This window comes from Pinus tabuliformis, chromosome 1_1 (genome assembly GCF_031772625.1).
Source record: "Pinus tabuliformis cultivar Carrire ecotype Pingquan chromosome 1_1, CPIR1, whole genome shotgun sequence".
Classification (NCBI taxonomy): Eukaryota; Viridiplantae; Streptophyta; class Pinopsida; order Pinales; family Pinaceae; genus Pinus; species Pinus tabuliformis.
The window spans coordinates 453,781,407-453,801,291 of record NC_142297.1 but is presented as its reverse complement, the minus strand read 5'-3'; positions in this window follow the sequence as shown (position 1 = coordinate 453,801,291).

Here is a 19,885-nt window from a genome sequence, read left to right as displayed (position 1 = left end):
GCTTCCTCCCCTTCTTCCTGACCGAATTGTTCAGTTTCCTCTTCCGGTTCTTCTTCTTCGTTTTCCTCTAATTCTTCTTCATTTTCCCCACCTTCAAGTTGTGGGGGTTGCTCGTCTTCTAAATCATGTATTTCCACAGGCTGGCTACTATTTCCCTGGGAATTTCCCAGCATTCCTCTGCTTCTTGCCAATCTGACAGATTGTCTTCATTTCGGTGGTCTAATTGATGTGCTGGCAATGTGTTTTCGTTTTGGGGCTAGCAAGGCCAATCCCCCATCTATCGAGAAAATCAATTCTTCCCAACTACTCTGCTATTGGGCAAGACTATAACTGACTATCAACTAATTAAACCATGATGGCTTACTACTAATTCTACATGGCGAGATTTTCTTATACTTCAGGCAACATCATGCAATAAAAATTTTAAGAACGCAGGAAAATTCACAACACATTTTTGTTTTAACATAGCTAACAGTTTGAGATGGCGTGGTCTTACCACGTCTTTTCTGCCATCGCAAGTGATGTAGCTTTGGATAATTCTTGCCAATTCTACCCAAGGCTCCCCCCAGGTTGCAGGCAGGACTCCTTTTCCTTTAACAGTAATGTTTTTCCCTTCATCCCGGAAAATGGTTATGACATCTAGCAGTCTCAACTTTTTCAGGGTCCATACAGGTCCAACGGCTGGAAGTCCCAAAACTTCAGCAATTATCTCATCTGTTACTGCTATTTGTCTCCCTCTCACCATGGAGTGATTTTCCTACAAATTCTGCAGAAATTCAATTGCCACCATCTCATTAGATTGTTGTAGACGGTTAAGGTAGGCTATCCATCCTGCCCTTGCTAAGATTTCGCGTGCAATGTCAGAGACCATTAACACCTGTGGCTCACTGCAAATTGATCTTCCTCCCATATTGTTCAAGCTTAGCACACTGTGAAAACACAGAGATAAGGATGGAACAACAAGCTGTTCAAATTTTTAACTCACTGTTAAAAAAACATAGAGAAGATGATGGAACAGCAAGCTGTTCAAACTTTAACTCACTGTTAATTTTTACAGAGCAAAACACGAAAATGGCATTTGAACAGCAAGCCATGCATATTGGGAAATACAATACCGTTAGACTTTCTATTCCCAAGTTTTGATGAAGTCATAATACCTCCAAATAATGAGCTGACACGTATGCCAGTGAATTATGGAGATCACCCGGCAACCCCCAGAAATGTGATAGGTCGTCCTCGGCCGTCAAATAAAGGAGCAACATGCTAAACTGCAATCGTACAGTGGAATAAAGGAACAACGTATAGATATATGACATGTTTACAAAAATGAGCGGATTACCAAAATCGAGGCTTATGATGGAAACCGTTAATAAATATGGAAATGCCGTAATATGGTGCGAAAAATAGAGGATAGGACAGCTGACATGAGTAAAAGTTCTTATGCGGTCATTATCCACTTCAACCATTATGATTGATTTACAAATGATTTTCATATATCAAAGATTCGAAAGGGTTATATGACATAATCTCATTTGAAATCACTATAAAGATATAAGAAGAAGGGTTTATAATGACTATTGGTGTATGAAAAATATGACTTCAATACCATCAGCAGAGTGTTGAAGCCCCGAAAATCAGGTCTACAACAAGGGGGATACCCACCCGGTCTGGACCTTGGTTAGCAGCTCCTTTTCCGTTTGGTATAGTGGGTCTGACTGGGGATATGGGACCAGTTTCCCAATTCATGTGTGTGTGTGTGAAGAATTGATATTTCCCTTCTAAAAGTTCCTAAGTGAGATGCTCTAATTCTAACTCTAATCTAACAACATGCAAATTTTATTCTAACAAATAGAAACATCTAATTCTACACTAACCTGGGGTGTAATCCTTCTGTTATGCAATCTAAAATGATTTCAAATAACAATTGGTAATAAAGATCATTCAACTGCTATGAGAAAAGAATTCAATAAAGATGAACCACTTCGTATAAAAAGTTAGACGAAACAGTTGTGAAAAACATATCGCATAATAAGCTATTCATACATTAAGCATAAATAAATAGCTATCACTGTACAAAAGTGCCAAATGATAACTCAAGCATTCACGCATAAATATATAAACAACTGAACTTGAATATCACTTTTAACACAAAGGCATAAATAGTTAAGAGATAGAAGTACCATTTATAACTAGTCCTACTCATGAGCTTCAAGTGATAATGATTTATCTCTTCATAACCCAACATCCACTAAGAGTACAGAAATGCAACATCAGTAGCAGATATTAAATATAGATATTGATAAATCCTGTTCCATTCATTCATCAAAACCTCCTCAGAGGGTACAAAAGTGCATGTTCTGGGGATAAGTTTTTGACAAATTTCAGGACCCTTCTCTAAATGCATGAGAAGGGTTTAAATACTACTAATTAAATCTAAAAATAACTTATTACAAAAATGTAGGATGCGGTTTAAATGACCGTCCTCACTTTGGGAAAAAATAAAACTAAATTAAAACTAAAACTGAATTTAAAATTAAAATTACTAACTATTTCTGTATCTGTTCTTTGAAGTTGCACGCGTTCAGCATCTGTTTGAGAAGAGTCAGCTGACTGATTTCTGATTTTCGTTGTGCTGCGAAAACAGAATCGGCAAGAGCTGGCACCATCTTCTCGGCAGAATTGATGATACACTTGAGACTTATCCACTGGCTGTGTGGCTTTAAGTTTTACTCTTTTTTACCTTTAGTGTTATTTTTTACAAATTTTTGAGCTTATAGGTAACTGAGTACTCAGAAGCTTTCCTTTTCAATACGTTTTCCTCAGCGATGCGTGATTAGCGCTAGGCGCTAATCGTGCATCGGAAACTACCTCCGTTTCTTGATCCGGGCTTCCTTGGTGCATTTTTCACCCTTTGGGTGTTTTCTTTTAGTAGATATAAAGCTCAATTTTTTTGAAAAGAATGAATTCGTAATTTCTCGACGTTGAGTCTTAAACTGTCTATCTCTGATATCCGTGTTGTCTAGTATCTATTTAATCATGTCTGTATATGGAAGAATTCTGGGTCTCGCCGCTATCCTGTGTAAGAATGAACAAGCCAGTTCTGTGATGGATGCCTCAGAAGAGCTATGTGAGCCTGCAGTAGCCTCGACTTCCATTACTCTGGGATTCTCTTCCTCAAGTAGATTGTACATGCCTTCCCAGATAGCAATACCAGGGTCTCTATTACAGGCGGTGTCTGTATACAAGGGCACCATTTCCTTCTCTTTAGAGCTCGAGGCTTTGCCTTTCTTCCCCATAGTATCGTGCGTACTGCTTTGTATCATTCTCTGTTCTTCGTTCCTACAATTTACAAGTGAAGTGAAAATAATGGTATGGAAAGGTGATGGGAAAGTCTTAAATGCTGAAAACTTATAAAATATACCACCTTACGTGAAATGACTTTTCGATAAGCATGAAACCATATTCCATTAATAACTAGCAACTAACTCATTAATTAGCATTAAAGCGCATAACCAGGTCTCGGTTTATGGAAAATACTTTTTCGAAAAACAAGCCCGAAAGATCTGCGATGAAACGATTTTGCGATTTGCTTCACAATATCACAGATTGCAACATCGTAGAATCGCAACATCGCATGGTTGCTATATTGCAAATTCATAATATCGCATTTATCGCATTATCGCATTGCCGCTCAATCGCAAAGTTGGAATATCACAATATTGGAGAAACGTAACATATGACCATTTTTGTTAATCTGTTTTTTGCAAAATGTGATTTGCGATATGCGCCATCGCATATCGGTGGTTTAAAGTTTTTGAGCATAAGCGGTCTTTGATGCATGCGATGCGACATATGTTTGTAGTCCCGTATCGTGATCTCGCAGTCTTGGAATTCAGTTTGCAAAGAGGTATCCTTTTATCCTTTTGCGATGCGATATTTCCTAAGGAATAATTCTAATTTATCATAAAACTTAGGTTTTTTCGTTTTTTCAAGGATATTCTCCTAAGTTTTCGACGGTATGTTTTATTGAAAAAGGAAATACAAGCACTAATTGATTTTTTTAAATTTTGACTAAGGCTCCCCACTTATTTAGTATTAGTAATAACACTAAATAAGAAGGGGGGTTGTTGTTGGCCACAACACAGAGCTATGTTGCCCATAGGTGTCCATAACCTTGACAGAGTTGCTTATTTCACCGTTGGAACCATAATCCTTTGCGTATGCCTAGGAAAGTTTTGTGCGATGTGTTACCAGGAAAAGTGTCTATTTAGAACTGCTCTATCCCACTAAGGTGTGACAGTTGCCTTAGAAACAAACAGAGAAAAACTACTTTTGTATTTCCTTTATGAACTATAGATAGAGAGGAATAGGAAGAACCAACCTGTGTCTTGCGCTAATCCTTTGATCCAATCTCTCTCTTCTTTGACAGCTTCCAGCTACCTGCTCCCTTACTTGCCCAGCTTCACCAAGTACCTGTAAGATCACAAAAGAAGAACACTATACAAAGACATGGATCTATATTCATAAACAACTTAGGATCAGATTTAAGTTAACCATACAAATGTAACAAGCATCAATGATACAAAAGCATGGAGGAAAAGCTCAAATAGTTTTTATTGATAAACAAGAAAAGATCCAGGAGGAGTTACAACCGATGATTCCTGACCCAGCATCAACCTCCCAGCAAAGAAGCCCCTCTTCACCTCCAACAAAGCATAGATCACCCAATACTCTGATTTTTGTCTCAAAACCAATAGCAATTCCTTACAATGTGCAAAATTCCAGCCTCTGGATCTCTGGGATGAGGGATCCATATATAGATATGTGTAAGGAGGATGAGTCAGCTTGTGATTTGATTAGCGTCTTCTCTCTGTCAGTTCTTGCTTCCACTTGGAGACTGAAGGCCTCTTACTCATCCTTGGTCGAATTTAGTGAGGCAAGTGTCATAGGAGAAGATTCTGGAAGCTTCCATTGTCTCTCCACCTCGCGGAATGACACTGCCATTTGTCATTTCTCGCCCAACGCACCCTCATAGTGCATTTAGGTGTGTTGCAACGCACCTAGCCAGTGTATTTAGGTGCAATGCAACGCACCTAGCCAGTGGAGCAGCTGAAATGATCCTGTTTTGACTTATTCTGAGCAGTTTCTGGTGGAGAACTTCTGGGAGAAGCTGTAATTTGTTGACCTTGTTCCTTTAGGGGTTAGAACAACACTTTTAGGGACTTAGGAGCCCTTGGTTTATGGAAATTTCATGCTTAGAGTTGCAAGGCACAAAAATGTCTATAACAGTTGCCCCCTAAAGTATGAGGCCGTTAACCTTTTGGTGTCGGGTGAAATGATTTATTATGAGGATCCGAAGTTCTTTCAATGCTGGGAGGAGACCTGTAATAAGATACAATACAATACATTATCTTCATACTGTTTTTCATGATCTAGCTGAGGCGGGCATTCCCATGCTCAACTTTATAAATTCATTCTCATGTACATAGGACAGACAATCGTCTGATTGTAGACTGATGATTCTGATAGAGCCATCATCCTTTGGTAGGATGATTATCTGTGCTGCAATGCTGTACATTTAATTTCTTTATTTCCCTGGATATATATCGCAGCCCGGATGGATGAAACTAGATCCGGGGTCTTCAATCTCGTCCGATCTTCACTCGAAGTACAAGTTGATCCATGTGAGAAATGTTCTGAAGTCGAACATGGAAATACATCACTTGATTACCAGTCAATGATGTAAACTGTTAACAAGCGCGAGAGGAATCACCGATAATGATAATGATCCTCAAGGTACTGCAGTACAATTCACGTGGTGTGAATAAAGGACTTGGCATCAAACACCACGCAAAATCGTTCGGTCGAAGGTCATTGATGTAAACCTGTCGCCGGAAGTGAGAAACTTGCCATTGAGGCATGCAAGCTTCAAAGTACTGAAGGGGGTGTTCCTAGACCAACTTCTTGGATAATGAGCTGATGTCGACAAGAAGTGATCCGTCACAGGAGGGCCTTAATGAATCCCACATCAATGACACGGAACGGAGCAAATGATTTTGATGGAGGTGAAAACGATCTGATGATATACGGTTCAGGGTGGCGGTCATGAAAAAATGGAGTATAATGTATGGTAGTGGGTGGGACACAGGTGGCTTCTCTGGATGACTTCTCTTGAACATGTCGGCGACACTGATGGTGATGGATTGGTAGCATTAACCCCAAATGTGGATGGTATGGTGTGACCATGGAAATGTGACCGGTGAATGAAACAACCCAACCCGAATCGGACACGGAGTGGAAGTGTCATGTTCAAGAGCGACTTGCTACCAATAAAGATTCTTTGAGTTTTCTTCCCAATTTTTCCCCAGTCATTGCTGACCAGTACCTCTTTATTTTTTTCAAGCTTGAGGAGGATAACATATGCTTGTTCTATAATTTTCCCTTCGGGAAAACCCATCGCTATGTTTTAATGAGCCTAGCGATAGTGAAACTCGTTCTCGTCTAAAGACAAGTTTGTCGCTATTAATCTTTTTAACAAGTTTAACGACAAAGATAACTCGGTCCTTTTCAATTTTAGAGAGTCTGAAAAGGTACGTAAAGGTAACTCCAAAATTCCTTTTTCGTCATCTAATTCCTTAAGTCCGAAAAAGTATAAAACAATACAGAAGGGATGAATTTTCGATAGTTTTAACGAGCCGAACAAAACAAGCGCTCGATCTTTTTATGCAATAATCCCTCAGGTCCAAAAAGATTAAAATCTAGATGAGGGATAGCACTTCCTGTCCCTTTAACGAGCTGGAAGGCCAAGGACTCGGCAATCTTTTCATATTTTACGAGTCAGTTGAAAAGAGCTTAAAGAAGACTCGTCTTTTGGGGAACGAGTGATAAAACGGGTAGCAGCTGATTCCAGGTAAGGTTTGGAATTTCCCAATCATGGCAGTGTCACAAGGATGGCTAGTGAAATCACTCTTCGTAGCTGTCCCTCAAAATGGGTAAACAATCAAGTGGAGGTGAATGATCGGCCAATGAAAAAGTGGAGGTGATGGTGCAAACATGACCAAGGCTTTAATGGCTGAAGTACTTCATTCACGGTGGTTATTTACCGGGGAATAGTTCATTTTTTAATGAGATTAAACGCGGGTGGAAACATTTGCTCGATGCGGGTTTATTTTTTAACGAGCTTGAACCTTGCGGTAACACTGCTCGATTAATCCAGTCATATGATAAGAATGTCTCATATAAAATGACAATTTTTAGAGTTTTTCCCCACATCCTTTCTTTATGCAAGTTAGGAAACGACTAATCCAAAAAATAGATAAATAATCGCTCTTTGCTTGCACTCCAAAAGGTTTGCATGCCCCCAGGTATAAAACAGAGTTTCAAGGTTACCTCTACTTCTTTCTGCCAAAACATTTGTTTTACCGAGAGAGGCCTACCTCTTACAGGTTACCCAAAGATTGTTCTATTCACAGCGCAAACAAAACACTTCTTCGGCGCTGTCTACCGAGATAAACAAAGGTGAGTGGCGGTGCTCGCCAACTCGCATAACTTTGACAAGAGAATATTGTTCTAGAATAACCCCCTCTTCCAATCACGGACGGGGGTACAGACTAGTCATATTCTCCCACGGAAACCTACTCTATACCCGAAGTTTTTCTGCCGAAGCAGACCAGGGTGCATGCCCCCTGGGTTTCAGTCATGTGCCCCCGAATTACTCGCGCTCATCGGGTGGACGGACTGGAGATTGAGACATTTCTTGCGTGAAAATACCATTTAGGGATGGTATATGACTATTTTCTATGCGTGATCCGGGAAATGAAAGCTGGCCCACGAGCTTGACCACTCTTCCTTCGTGCGGAAAACACATCACTCTAAAAAGTGATGAGACAATGGCTCCCATGCAATAAATATAGTCTCGTCCAAGGAGTAGATTGTAATCCAGGGGTCCTTGAACTACCATTACGTTCGTGCGAACTGTTTTCCTTCTCAATGTTATGGGCACATTGGGAAGGATCCCTAAAGGTCGACTGGTTCCTTTATCAAAGCCTGTCAGATTTCTCATCTCAAGCAAAAGCGATGGTGAACCAAGCGCTTTCCAAGCAGTTGAGGAAAGGATACTCACAGAAGCCCCCTCATCTATGATGGTACCAGCCATAACCATTCTATATATTTGAACGATAATTCGGAATGGTACTTTTGCTGGTAAACATGGTCTGCCTAGTTGATTCCAGTCAAAGGAGACAACTAGGTTGCTTGGAGGTGGGACCGAATAGACGGCCGGGTACGGCTCTGACGAACTTCCTTCCTGGGGTAAAGGAACAGGTAAATTTCCCCCTTTTTCATCGGAGTCTGTGTTTATGAAGAGAATTTGGACGGTGTCATCCTTGTTCTCCTCAGTGACTGTATCATCTGAAGATGAAACCTCTGAAGGCAAGACCGGGTAAACTGTCGCCTCGACCTTTTGACTTTCGTCTGGTATGGATCCAGATGGTTTATCTTCAATGATAGGTGCTTCAGCCGACCACCTGAGTGGGCCAGCCGGATTTTCAACTAGTGACGGACTCGGCAAGAGTTTTTTATATCCAGGAGGAAGTCGTAACGGTGAAACCGGACGATCATCCAAAACTCTTTTAGGTTCGTCTAAGAAGGGACAATGGTGGACGGCATGATCGCCTTCGCACAGTTTACAAGGAAATCTACATTTCCCTTTTTGTCCTGGGGCTTCATGATGGTGTGCTTTCAACATGATCATCAGAGGTTGACAACACCGGGTTGTGCAAGCGAGGAGACCAGTCCCTTAATATCCGATGGATGTAAGGACAATCTCTGTGAAAGTGGTCTCCTTTGCAAATGACACATGGCGATTTAGGCCTGGTCAGTGCAGTGTGTGGATTTTCATTAGACGACACTCGTTTTCCCCCATTCGCCTTTGGCTCCTTCTTCTTCTTCTCTTTCTTCTTCTTTTCCTTCTTCTCCTTAGGAACTTGACTTTTGGCTTTACCAGCCCCATCAAGCGAAGAGGAAGGAGGAGAGGAAGAATTAGAGGAAGTAGAAGGTTGGTGGGCAACTCTGGACTCATCTAATTGCTGATTCGATTGTTCAGGAATAGTGGTGTTCTGAACGACAGAGGTTGAGAAGAGCCATACATGCAAACCAATTGTTAGTCCTGGTGTCACACGGAATCAGTCAATAGTGCGGACACAACCGACCTTCCTAGAAGTCTAAGACATTCTAATGACAAACAAAACAAACTAGAGCTATCCTTCTCTAAACATGCATTATGATATGAGATATCAAGTGTTTTGTTCTTACCTTTGTCCAAACGCTGTTGTAGTAGCTTAGCTCCGTTGATCCGGATGAGCTCCTCCTTCTCTTCGAAACCTGCAATCACCAACAGTCAAACCATTAAATAGCACCTGATTATAACATAAAACAAAGCATATTCAACATATAGACCAAGGAGTATATGAAACAACTCATAAACAACAAGTTATTGAGAAGAATGGACTAATTTGCATTAAAGGTAACAAAAGGAACCATTACAACCTGAGCCTTGGTGTTGTGCAAGCTCCTTCCAAGGTCCACAAGGGTCTTCCTTTACTTTGACAAAGCTCACCCACCTCCCAATGGAAACAAGTAAAGATGACAATCTCTCCTCACAAGTTCTCACCAAGAGGTCCTAATTCCAGCAGCATCTACCCTTAGGAATGTTTAGCTTTCAGCCTCTCCTCCCTCTGGCCCAATGCCTGTATTTATAGTGCTCAAAAGGAAGTTATTCAGGTCCACCATCAATGGGATAATCCCCTCTTTGGATGGGATAGCTCCCTTATTCATGGGATAAGTTCCTCTTTGATAGGGGTACATGAACCATCTGGAGGCACTTCATACACGTCGAACAACCTTCTAGAATGCTCTAGAAATGACCACAAGTAACTTTTTAAAGATGAAACTTGCGCATTTTGACCTTTTCAGGGGGACGCACCTGCCCCTTTAGATACAGAGCATCTTTGGACGCAGACATCATGAACATTAGGTGCGTACCCGCAGGCAAGGTTGAGAGAACCTGCGTACCGAGAGATAAACACATTTATAAAGACTTTCTCTCTTCTTGGAGTTTGACATGGATAGCAGAGGCATAAGACTTGCTTAAGAGGGTAGTATGACTGTTGATAGAGCCATACTAACTGTAAATAGACATGGTGACATTTTTTAGTGTAACAGATTGCCCCCTAAAGTGCGAAGCCTGTAGTAGATTAGGGTTTCATAAGATCTAGGAAGGGTGAAGCGCTTTATCATTTCAAGGATTATCTCGTGGAGAGCCTGGTCAGAACCTGCAATTTTCAACACAAAATACATGTATAAGATTATATCATCACTGAGGTAGGCATTCCCATACTCAGATCAAAACTTTAACTAACAGACTAACTACTCTGATACAGGAATGATCTTGCAGTACATCATAATGATAGACTTTTGTAGACACAGTATGGGCGCAGCCATCTGTTTATGATTAGTCTACTTAGATAATGAATACAAAACTCCTCGCAGTCTGGATGGTGGAAACTAGATCCAGGGTCTTCATTCCTACTTCTCGAATTGGTACGATCCTATCCATGCGAATAAATGAGTTGATGTCGAGCATGGTAGAAACCACTTGATTACCGGTCGATGATGTAAACCGTTAACAAGCATGAGAGAGACCACCAGTGATGTCAATGGTTCTCAAAGTACCCAGTACAATCCATGAGATGTGAATTAATGAGTTGATGTCGAACATTTCACGGAATCCCTCGATCGAAAGTCAATGATGTAAACTGACGTCAAAGGCGAGAAACCTGCCATTGATGCATGCAGACTTCAAGGTACTGACGATTTCTAAGTCATCTTTCTAGATAATGTGTTGATGTCGATAGAAAGCGACCCGTTGCAGGCAGGCCTACAACACGAAATCCTTGATCAAGTTGAAGAAATGTTGCTGTAAGGACTGACTCAGGGATGGTCAAACGGAGGACAAGTATTTTGCAGATGAAAGTTTTGTTTGCAGACCTCTTGAACACATAACGACACGACAGATGGCTTGGTGATAAATGACTCAAAGTTAATCCCCGGAACCTGGTTTGAAGACTTTCAAAGTGGTTTGATCAACTGCGAGGTAAAAGATTTCCCAACCCAGTTGAATGAAAAGTGTCGTGTTCAAGAGTGGTGATAAGGTTCTTCTGTAGTAAAAGATAACAAATAGGTTCATTCTTCTCTCTTTTCCCCCACCATTTCTGGCAAGTACCTCTTTATTTTTAACAAGCTTGAGGAGGATAACATATGCTTGATTATAAGCTCATCCTTCGGATGAGTCCAACCTAGTTTTGATTCGAACCCTAGGAAGGAGTGGTTCGTTCCTGTTTGTAATTGAACAGGTCCTTTACTGTGAAATGTTTAACGAGCCCAGTATAGGAAAAACTCGACGTTTTTCAATTTTAGAGAGTCTGAAAAACTAAAGAAGACTCCACGGTGAACTTTTTCGTAAGTTTGTGTCCCTCAAGCCCGAAAAAGTATAAATTAATACCTGGGGGAACCGCTTGATCTTGCGACCAAGGAGTACTTTCATATTTAGTGTCGTTGACCTGAAAAGTAAAAAGTGATCAAGGACACGTCGTTTTATTTCCAGTATCGAGTTTGAAACGACAAAAACCCGGCAATCTTTTCCTGATTTTACGGTCAGAAAAGAGCTATAAGGGGACCGCTTTTAATTCCGTTTTAACGAGTGTAAAAGAAACGCTCGGCAATATTTTCATTTTTTAGGAGTCAGAAAAGGGCTTAAAAGATGACTCTGATATTTTTGTTCGTGAAAAATGACAATTTTCCCTCTAAATCCCTTTGTCCTGCACAAAAATGACACATTACTCATACCTGTTTAAGATAGGCAAAAATTCATTGAAAAACATCCTTTCATGGTGAAAAATAAACAAACCTAGCATTCATTTATCCAAAAAACCTATAAAAAGACTTTTTACCATGTCATTTTTACCATTTTACTGTTGAGGTTGAGAAAAGGGCTTTTGGCAAGAAACTTCCCGTGGTCATTGCGGAGAATCCGACCGTCAGAATCGAACGCCGTCTCTTCCAGGTATTTCACAACATCCTCCTTGTCAATTTCATCCATTTAAAATTTCATTTTAGGTTTCAGTTTTGATTTTTGGGGGGTTTTAGGTTTTGAAAACCACTCCGCGGGGTACGCAGGTGCCCTAAAGGGTGACCTGCGTCCCTCGACTTTTTCCTACACAGGAAAAAGGTCGGGGGACGCAGGCTACCTTCAGGCCACCTGCGTCCCGGCGCTCTGTGTGCCAAACGCGGGGTGCGTCCTCCGCAAAACGCGGAATTTGAAACCCCAAACTCCAAAATCAACCATTCAAATTTCCTAAAATTAATTCTAATGCCTATTTGTTCGTGTGTAGGGCACTTACCATGCTGGATTGGAGAGAAAGAGAGCACGAGGAGGTTGATGAAGCTGCAATTAATCACCAACCTTCCATCGATGCCCTAAGAGCATGCGGATTATACAAATACTGGGCCATACCTGGCATGAGGGCTCAGGTGAGATTCTTGGAGTGGCTGGTAGAGAGATGAAATGTTAATGAACAATGCTTTTACATCGGAGAGCACCAGCTCGAGATAGATCCCTCCGACATCTACTTTCTCACTGGCTTGCCGAATAGGGGCGAGCAACTCAATCTAGCCGGGACTAGGCCGGGTGGCCAATCCCTTGATAGTCTCCGAGCAGATTGGTGCATACCCAATCAACGCCATGCGAAAGGCATAGAGATCAAATACATCTCTCGGCGTGAACTCATGGTCATAGCTTTCACTGTTACCAGGATTTGCGGCTCAGCCACTTTACATATTGCCACTGGGTCCCAAATGCGGATGGCAATTGACTGTTTCCGAGGCACCATCTTCAACTGGTGCGATGCTGTGTCGGCCAATATGAAGGGCCAACTGACTAGGGCAAAGAACGGACAACTAAAGACCTTTGGATATGGGCCTCTAGTTGTGAGCTTTGCCTTAGAGAGAGTTCCGATGCTGATCCCTCAGCATCTCACTGTTGATATCTTGGGTCCTCGGGAGCCAAAGCTGATACGATGGGTTACGGTGATGGCCCGGCATCCTGACGAGGGTGCGGCAGTCGTTCGATTCACTGATGGTTATTTTCACTGGTTAGAGGACCAGGTGTTTGTGATCCAGGACTTTCCGTATGCCGGAGTAGATTTTCGAGGTGATCCGGACATGGTTCTTCCACAGGGAGAACAATGGGATGACAGAGGTACTTTATTTTTCACAAGTTTTTTAAGTTATGTATTTTTTTTTTGTTTTTTATATATATCGCCTAAAACTGACAGTAAAAATGTTCAAAATGCAGATGTAGGCCCACGGCGTCCAACCAATCTCCGGGCTTTCAAGAGGAGACACCCACCTGCACCGCCACCGGCCCCACAGGATGCGGCCGCAGAGATGCTAGTTGAGTTGGAGCATGACCTAGAGCGTCTCACGGTGGACATACCGGAGACGACCATAGATGACATTCCTATCAGACTGCAGCGCCATGTAGTCGCGGTCCCGGGGCCTATTAGGAGGTTTTTATGTAAGGTGGCCCGGGCAGTAGTGTCTTACAGAGATCATCACCAGTGACTGGATGGTCACCTTTTGTAGTCACATGTGACATTTTGACTTTTTGTACCTATCATTTTGCCGATCATAAGGTGTTTTAAACCTATGATCGAAGACGATGTATATTTTTGACACACTCCTATCTATATATATATCATTATTACCGGCTTATTTTGTTTAACATGTATGATGAAATGTTTATAAATTTGCATTTATGATTGTTTACAAATGTCTATTTAACATTCGAGACGCCATTGCATCTGCTAATGTATTTAAAGACCTTGGAATATGTTGATATTCAATGTAATCAAATTCACGTTCCAAGAGACGCACCCTCAAAAACAATCTCAATAACACAGGATTTCTAATGGCATAAACTCTATTAAGCTGTAATACAACGAGTTCAGAATCCAACCTCACTATCAAACTCCGAATCCCAAATGAAATAGACTCAGATAATAATTCAATCACTGCACTGTATTCTGCAATGTTGTTTATTGTTTGACCGAGGCTCACCCCATGCATAGAAACTAACTCGTCAGAGGGCGAATAGATAACCCAAGCTGCGGAAGAGATATTCCGTGTACTACGACAAGCACCATCAGCAAATCCTATGTACGTTTGGAGAGGCGTCGACATCTGCAATATCAAGAGCAAAACCAAGATAAGCCAGAATAACAACAAAAACACACTCTTCTAAACTAAGCACACTGACTAAACTAACAAACATACTAGCTAGAAAAGTAAACCTAACCTAACTAAAAATTCTCCATACCCACCATTTAAGCATAATACCTCTTTAGGTAAAGTCCATTTCTGGGTTTGCCCAAAGAGTCCCCATCAAAATCTACCAGCTCATAGGCCCCTTTTGCTAGTTTTCGCTTTACAATGTAGGGCCCATGTCACATGGGAACGAATTTTCCAGCACCTAGCTTATCGTTAGCTTGATCATATAATAGCACTAGGTCTCCTTCTGAAAAACTGCGAGGGGTCACATTCCTATCATACTGAGCTTTCATTCGCTTTGCGTGAGTCTCGATTGCTAAAGCAGCGTCACGTCGAGTCTCATCTAATTTGGCTAAGTATAACAAACGTTTCTCCTCTTCGGAAGTAGCCGGAAGTAATTCGACAGCCATTTGAAGTGATGGGATTTCGCATTCAATGGGTAACACGGCTTCCAAGCCATAAACTAGTTGGAAAGGAGTAAACCCTGTTGAGGTTTTTACTGAGGTTCGATATGCCCATAGCGCTGAAAATAGCATGTTGTGCCAATTTGACCGATGGATACCAATGATCCGTTGGATCATGATGACTAGAACTTTGTTGATAGATTCAACCAAGCCATTGGCTTGTGGATAATAAGGAGTAGAGCTATCGTGGCGCAAACCAAGCTGGCTTGTAAGCTCCGTCATCATGATGTTTCGAAAATGGCTCCCATGGTCAGTAATGATTGCTTGTGGGACACCAAACCTAGTTATAATATGATTGAATACGAAAACTGCAGCTGTTTTGCCGCTTGCGTCGAATGTAGGCATCGCCTCGGCCCATTTAGTAAAATAATCAACCGCGAGGATGATATACGCATGCCCCCCGACCGAGTGAGGGTTACAAGTAATAAAATCGATACCCCATTTGGCGAATGGACCAATGGCAATTATAGGGTGGAGAGGAGCAGGTGGTGCGTGCATCTTGCGATCAAACACTTGACAGTTGTGGCACTTCCGGACCGCAATGATACAATCTTTAAACATAGACGACCAGAAATATCCAGCGCGTAAAACCTTCTGAGTTGTGGCATACCCAGACATATGACCGCCACATGCTCCAGAGTGACAGTCATTCAAAACCGTCTCAGCCTCTTCGTGAGTTAAACAACGTCGAAAAACTAAGTCTGCCCCCTTGCGATAAAGTGTATCTCCAATAATCTTGTATTGCTGGGATTGAAACCGAATTTTTCGACGTTCTGACTTTGAAGCTTCAGGACGAAAGGTTAGGGTTTGGAGATAGATGATTATATCCCCGTACCACGGATCTAAAGTACTGATAAGAAACAAAGATTCGTCCGCAATGGGCTCCTCTGCCACAGTCTCTGTATCAGTATACGGGAAATCGCACATTAACTCAGCAAAAACTAAGGATTTCTTAGACTTGGATTTCTCGAATTCCAAATCGAACTCCTGCAGGATAACGATCCATTTGGAGTACTTGCCCCCTAGCAATTGTTTTGTCAAAATATAGGTCATAGGGTTGCAATCCGAAATCACTATAGTTTTGCGGAGAAGAATGTAGTGACGAAAACGCTGGACAGCTTGAACGGCTGCCAGAGCCAACTTTTCCACATGTGAGTATTTTAACTCGGTTGGATTTAAGGTCTGACTAAGATAATATATCACATGTTCCGTTCCGAGTTCATCTTCTTGAACTAAAACCATTCCAATGGTGGAGTGGGAGGCAGCGAGATACAAAAGGTAATCCTGGTTGTAGTTGGGAGGATGCAGCAATGGTGCATGGGTTAACGCGTGCTTAAGCGCATCAAAATATTTCTGAGCTATCTCATCCCAAAAGAATTGAGCATTTTGTTTCAACAACCGGGTGAAACCCTTTGTAATCTCGGCGTAGTTAGGAATGAATCGACGTAAAAAGTTTGCTTTCCTTGCAAACTTTGGAGTTGGCGTAAACTCGAAGGAGGAGGCAATTTGACGATAGCTTCTACCTTCGAGGGATCGGCGCGGATACCGGCTTTTGAAACAACGAAACCTAGCAATCGTCCCACTTCTATGCAGAAGACACATTTGTGTGGATTCAAACGAATTCGATAATGCCGACACCTCATGAAAATAGCTCGTAAGTGAACAGGGTGATCAGCTCGACGTAAAGAGTGAGCAGACAAATCATTGAGATACGGTTGCACAATGTGTTTGATGTCGTGAAACGCGTAAGACATTGCCTGTTGGAAAGTGGCTCCGGCGTTCTTAAGTCCAAAAGGTAATTTGCAGTAAGCAAACGTCCCCCAAGGACAAATGAAAGCCGTTTTTGGTTGATCGGCAGGTAGAATATTGATTTGGTTGTATCCGGAAAAACCGTCCATGAAGGAAAATATTTCACTGCCGGCACAATCATCAATGATTTGATCGATATAGGGCGTGGGATAGTTGTCTTTTGGACAAGCACGATTTATATCCCTATAGTCGATACAGATTCTTATTGTTCCTTGTTTCTTGTTGACCGGAACAATATTCGAAACCCAATCCGTTAACGGGATTGGATAAATGAAACCTACTTTCAACAGTTTCTCAACTTCTGCTTTAATCGCAGCCGCTTTCCTAGGGTGTATCTGACGCAGACGTTGCCGAACGGGTTTAGCGTCCGGGTAAGTCTTAATCTCATGAACAACAATGGAGGGATCAATTCCTGGCGTCTCTTCGTAAGACCAGGCAAACACGTCGCGGAACTCTTGGAATAGGGCCTTGTAACTTTGAATTTCATCATCTGTACATGAGGCACCTATATGAATGTTCTCAATAGTTCCAGTTTTGACTGAAATGTCAATGGCAATAGTATGAGAAATATTTTCCAAATTCAACTCGGAATCAGGATGTTTCATTGGATTCTGAGCGTCCTTGACATATTCAGCGGTAAAGATAGATGAAAAATCCTTTTCAAAAGCATCATCTTCAGGTAAAAATGAAGATCTGTGATGGAGATCTTCCCATGGTAGATCGTCTACACTTAGGATTTCGTGAAGCTGTTCGTCAGATGACACAACTTCAGGAAACGTTATCCGTTCTGAGGTTGATGTGAAAAGTGACTCTTCACCGACCACATTCATTTGGTCAATTTGGGTTGAACTCGTGTCGGAAAATGACTGCACTGCTTCATAAGCAATCTCATATGGACTCAAAGGCATAGCATCACCGAATGAGTCTATTTCAGTTTCAGATGGGATAATCCAAGGATCATCGTAAATAATGGTATCTGAAGTAATCATATGAATATAAGCGAATGAAGGGTCTGCATTGAGTGGAGGAAAAGGAAAAGTTCCCAGTAAACCAGAATCTTTAACTAAACCTACACCAATATCCTTGTAAGGGATAGTCGTTTTACCGACATGCTGAATACTCTCAGAAGAGGCTGGGTCAGATGAAAAATAAGCCAGCTGGTCTATGGTCACTATCTTACCATTGTATGGAAATTTTATAACTCTGAAGACCGATGACACGACCACTGTCATAGCGTAAGACCAACTTCGACCCAAAAGAAGGTTGTAGTCTAGAGGGGCATCAACCACTTCCACATCCAGACTAACGGTTTTTCCTTCAACCCCTATAGGAAAATCCTGTAGAATGCCAAACGGATGGAACCCACGGCCATCGAAGGCCTTAAGAATGGTCAGGGACTGGTTCAATGTAGGAGAGCCAAGCGATCTCCAACACTGAATCGACATAATACACGTAGAAGCTCCTTCATCAATTACAGTCCGATGAATGGGTCTGTTTTTGACTATCACTGGGATTTGGAAAGCCATTTGATGAGGGAGACGTGGTGTACTATTTTCTAGATCGAAGAATATCAGGTTCGGATCCTGAATATCAACAGCTCCTATAGCTGACAATAGTAACTTGCGATGTGCTGGACATGATTGCAGCACTTCCAAGGCCGACATTGCTGAGGGTGAAACAGCTAAGTCCTCAACAATGTTATAATTCTGAGCTGCTCTCGCATGTGGATTGAAAGCAGATTTTCGAAGTATACCCTTGGCGGGCGGTTTGATTACTAAGTCTGGGTTAGGTTTCTCGATCTGTAGTGGATCAGAACCAGGAGCTGAGGTTGATGGATTAGAATGAGAAGATTCTGCTTCTTTACCATCAACAGGACTCTTACTACCATAATCATGCGATCGAGTCGCAATCCGTACGTGAGACATCATTAATATGGGTTCTTCACTAGCATTCGAGGAAGAGCCTATCATCTTACTCTCCTGCTTTGGAAATGGATCTTTCAAAACAGCAGGAGTTGGGGAACCTTTAACGATTTTCACAACCTCTGCCCGATGAGGGCAATCTCTTGTGAAATGATCTTCTTCACAAATTAAACAAGGATATCGAGGTTTGCGCTTCTCGTCAGTAGATTCCGACTTCTCTTTTTTCTCCTTTGGAGCCTTATCTTCTTTCTCTTTCTTCTTACCTTTCTTTTTACTACCATTTTTAGATTTAGCTGTAGATGACTCTACAACGTGAATGTCGGCAGTAATTTCAGGAGAAGACTCTCCTGTCGGGGAGTCTGGTAAGGTTATAATTGGAGAAGAATTCTTGGAAGATTTCTTCTTGCTCTTTGTATTTACCGTACCAATCATGCCATCAGCAGCATGAGACCCCGAAGGAGCAGCAGCGATTTGATTCGACTTGGGAAGATCTGGGATCTTCTCGTGCAACGTACCCGACTGAGTATAAACTAAGTCAAGGTACTGGGCTTGAGCAATGACTTGCTCCTCAGTAACTACTCCGGCCTTAGCTACATCTTCAGTAATCTTTGGTAATAATGATTTTACAAACCATTCAGCTAAGATTTGGTCTGGAATAAAAACTTTCACCAAACGTCTACGACGTTGCCATTCATGAATATGGTCAGAAATATAAGTGGACGTCGATTGTTTTAGTGAAGTTAATAACTCAGTACCGTTATCGTATCTGACCGGCAACTGAAAATGAGTGAGGAAAGAGGTAGCTAACTAGCTGAAATTGTAAAAAGAGGCCCGTGGTAACTCAATGTACCACTTGGCCGCAAGACCAATGAGCGTACGCTGGAAAAGACGTAAACGGATTGAATCATCCGAGATTGAATTTGAAGCACACCAGAGGTGGTAAGTCATCACATGATTTGACGGATCCTCTCCAGACTTACCTTCGAACTTAGGTATATCACTAGGCAACTTATTTGGCATTGGCGGCCAAAACGGAAGATAATTGATTGGATCGTTCGTTAGGCGCGTCAAGTCGGGTAAATCCAAAGTTGCAATAAACGGCAATTGCCAGTTAGGATCTCTAAAATTCTGGGTCATAATACCAGTTCCAGGAGGAGGATATCCAGGATAACTAGGAATGGAAATCGCATTCGGGATATTATATCCTCCTGGAAAACCAGGATTAACCGGACCATACTGGGGTTGTTGAGGTTGTTGATAAGTATACCCAGGATACGGTTGATACTGGTAAACTGGTTGTTGGAC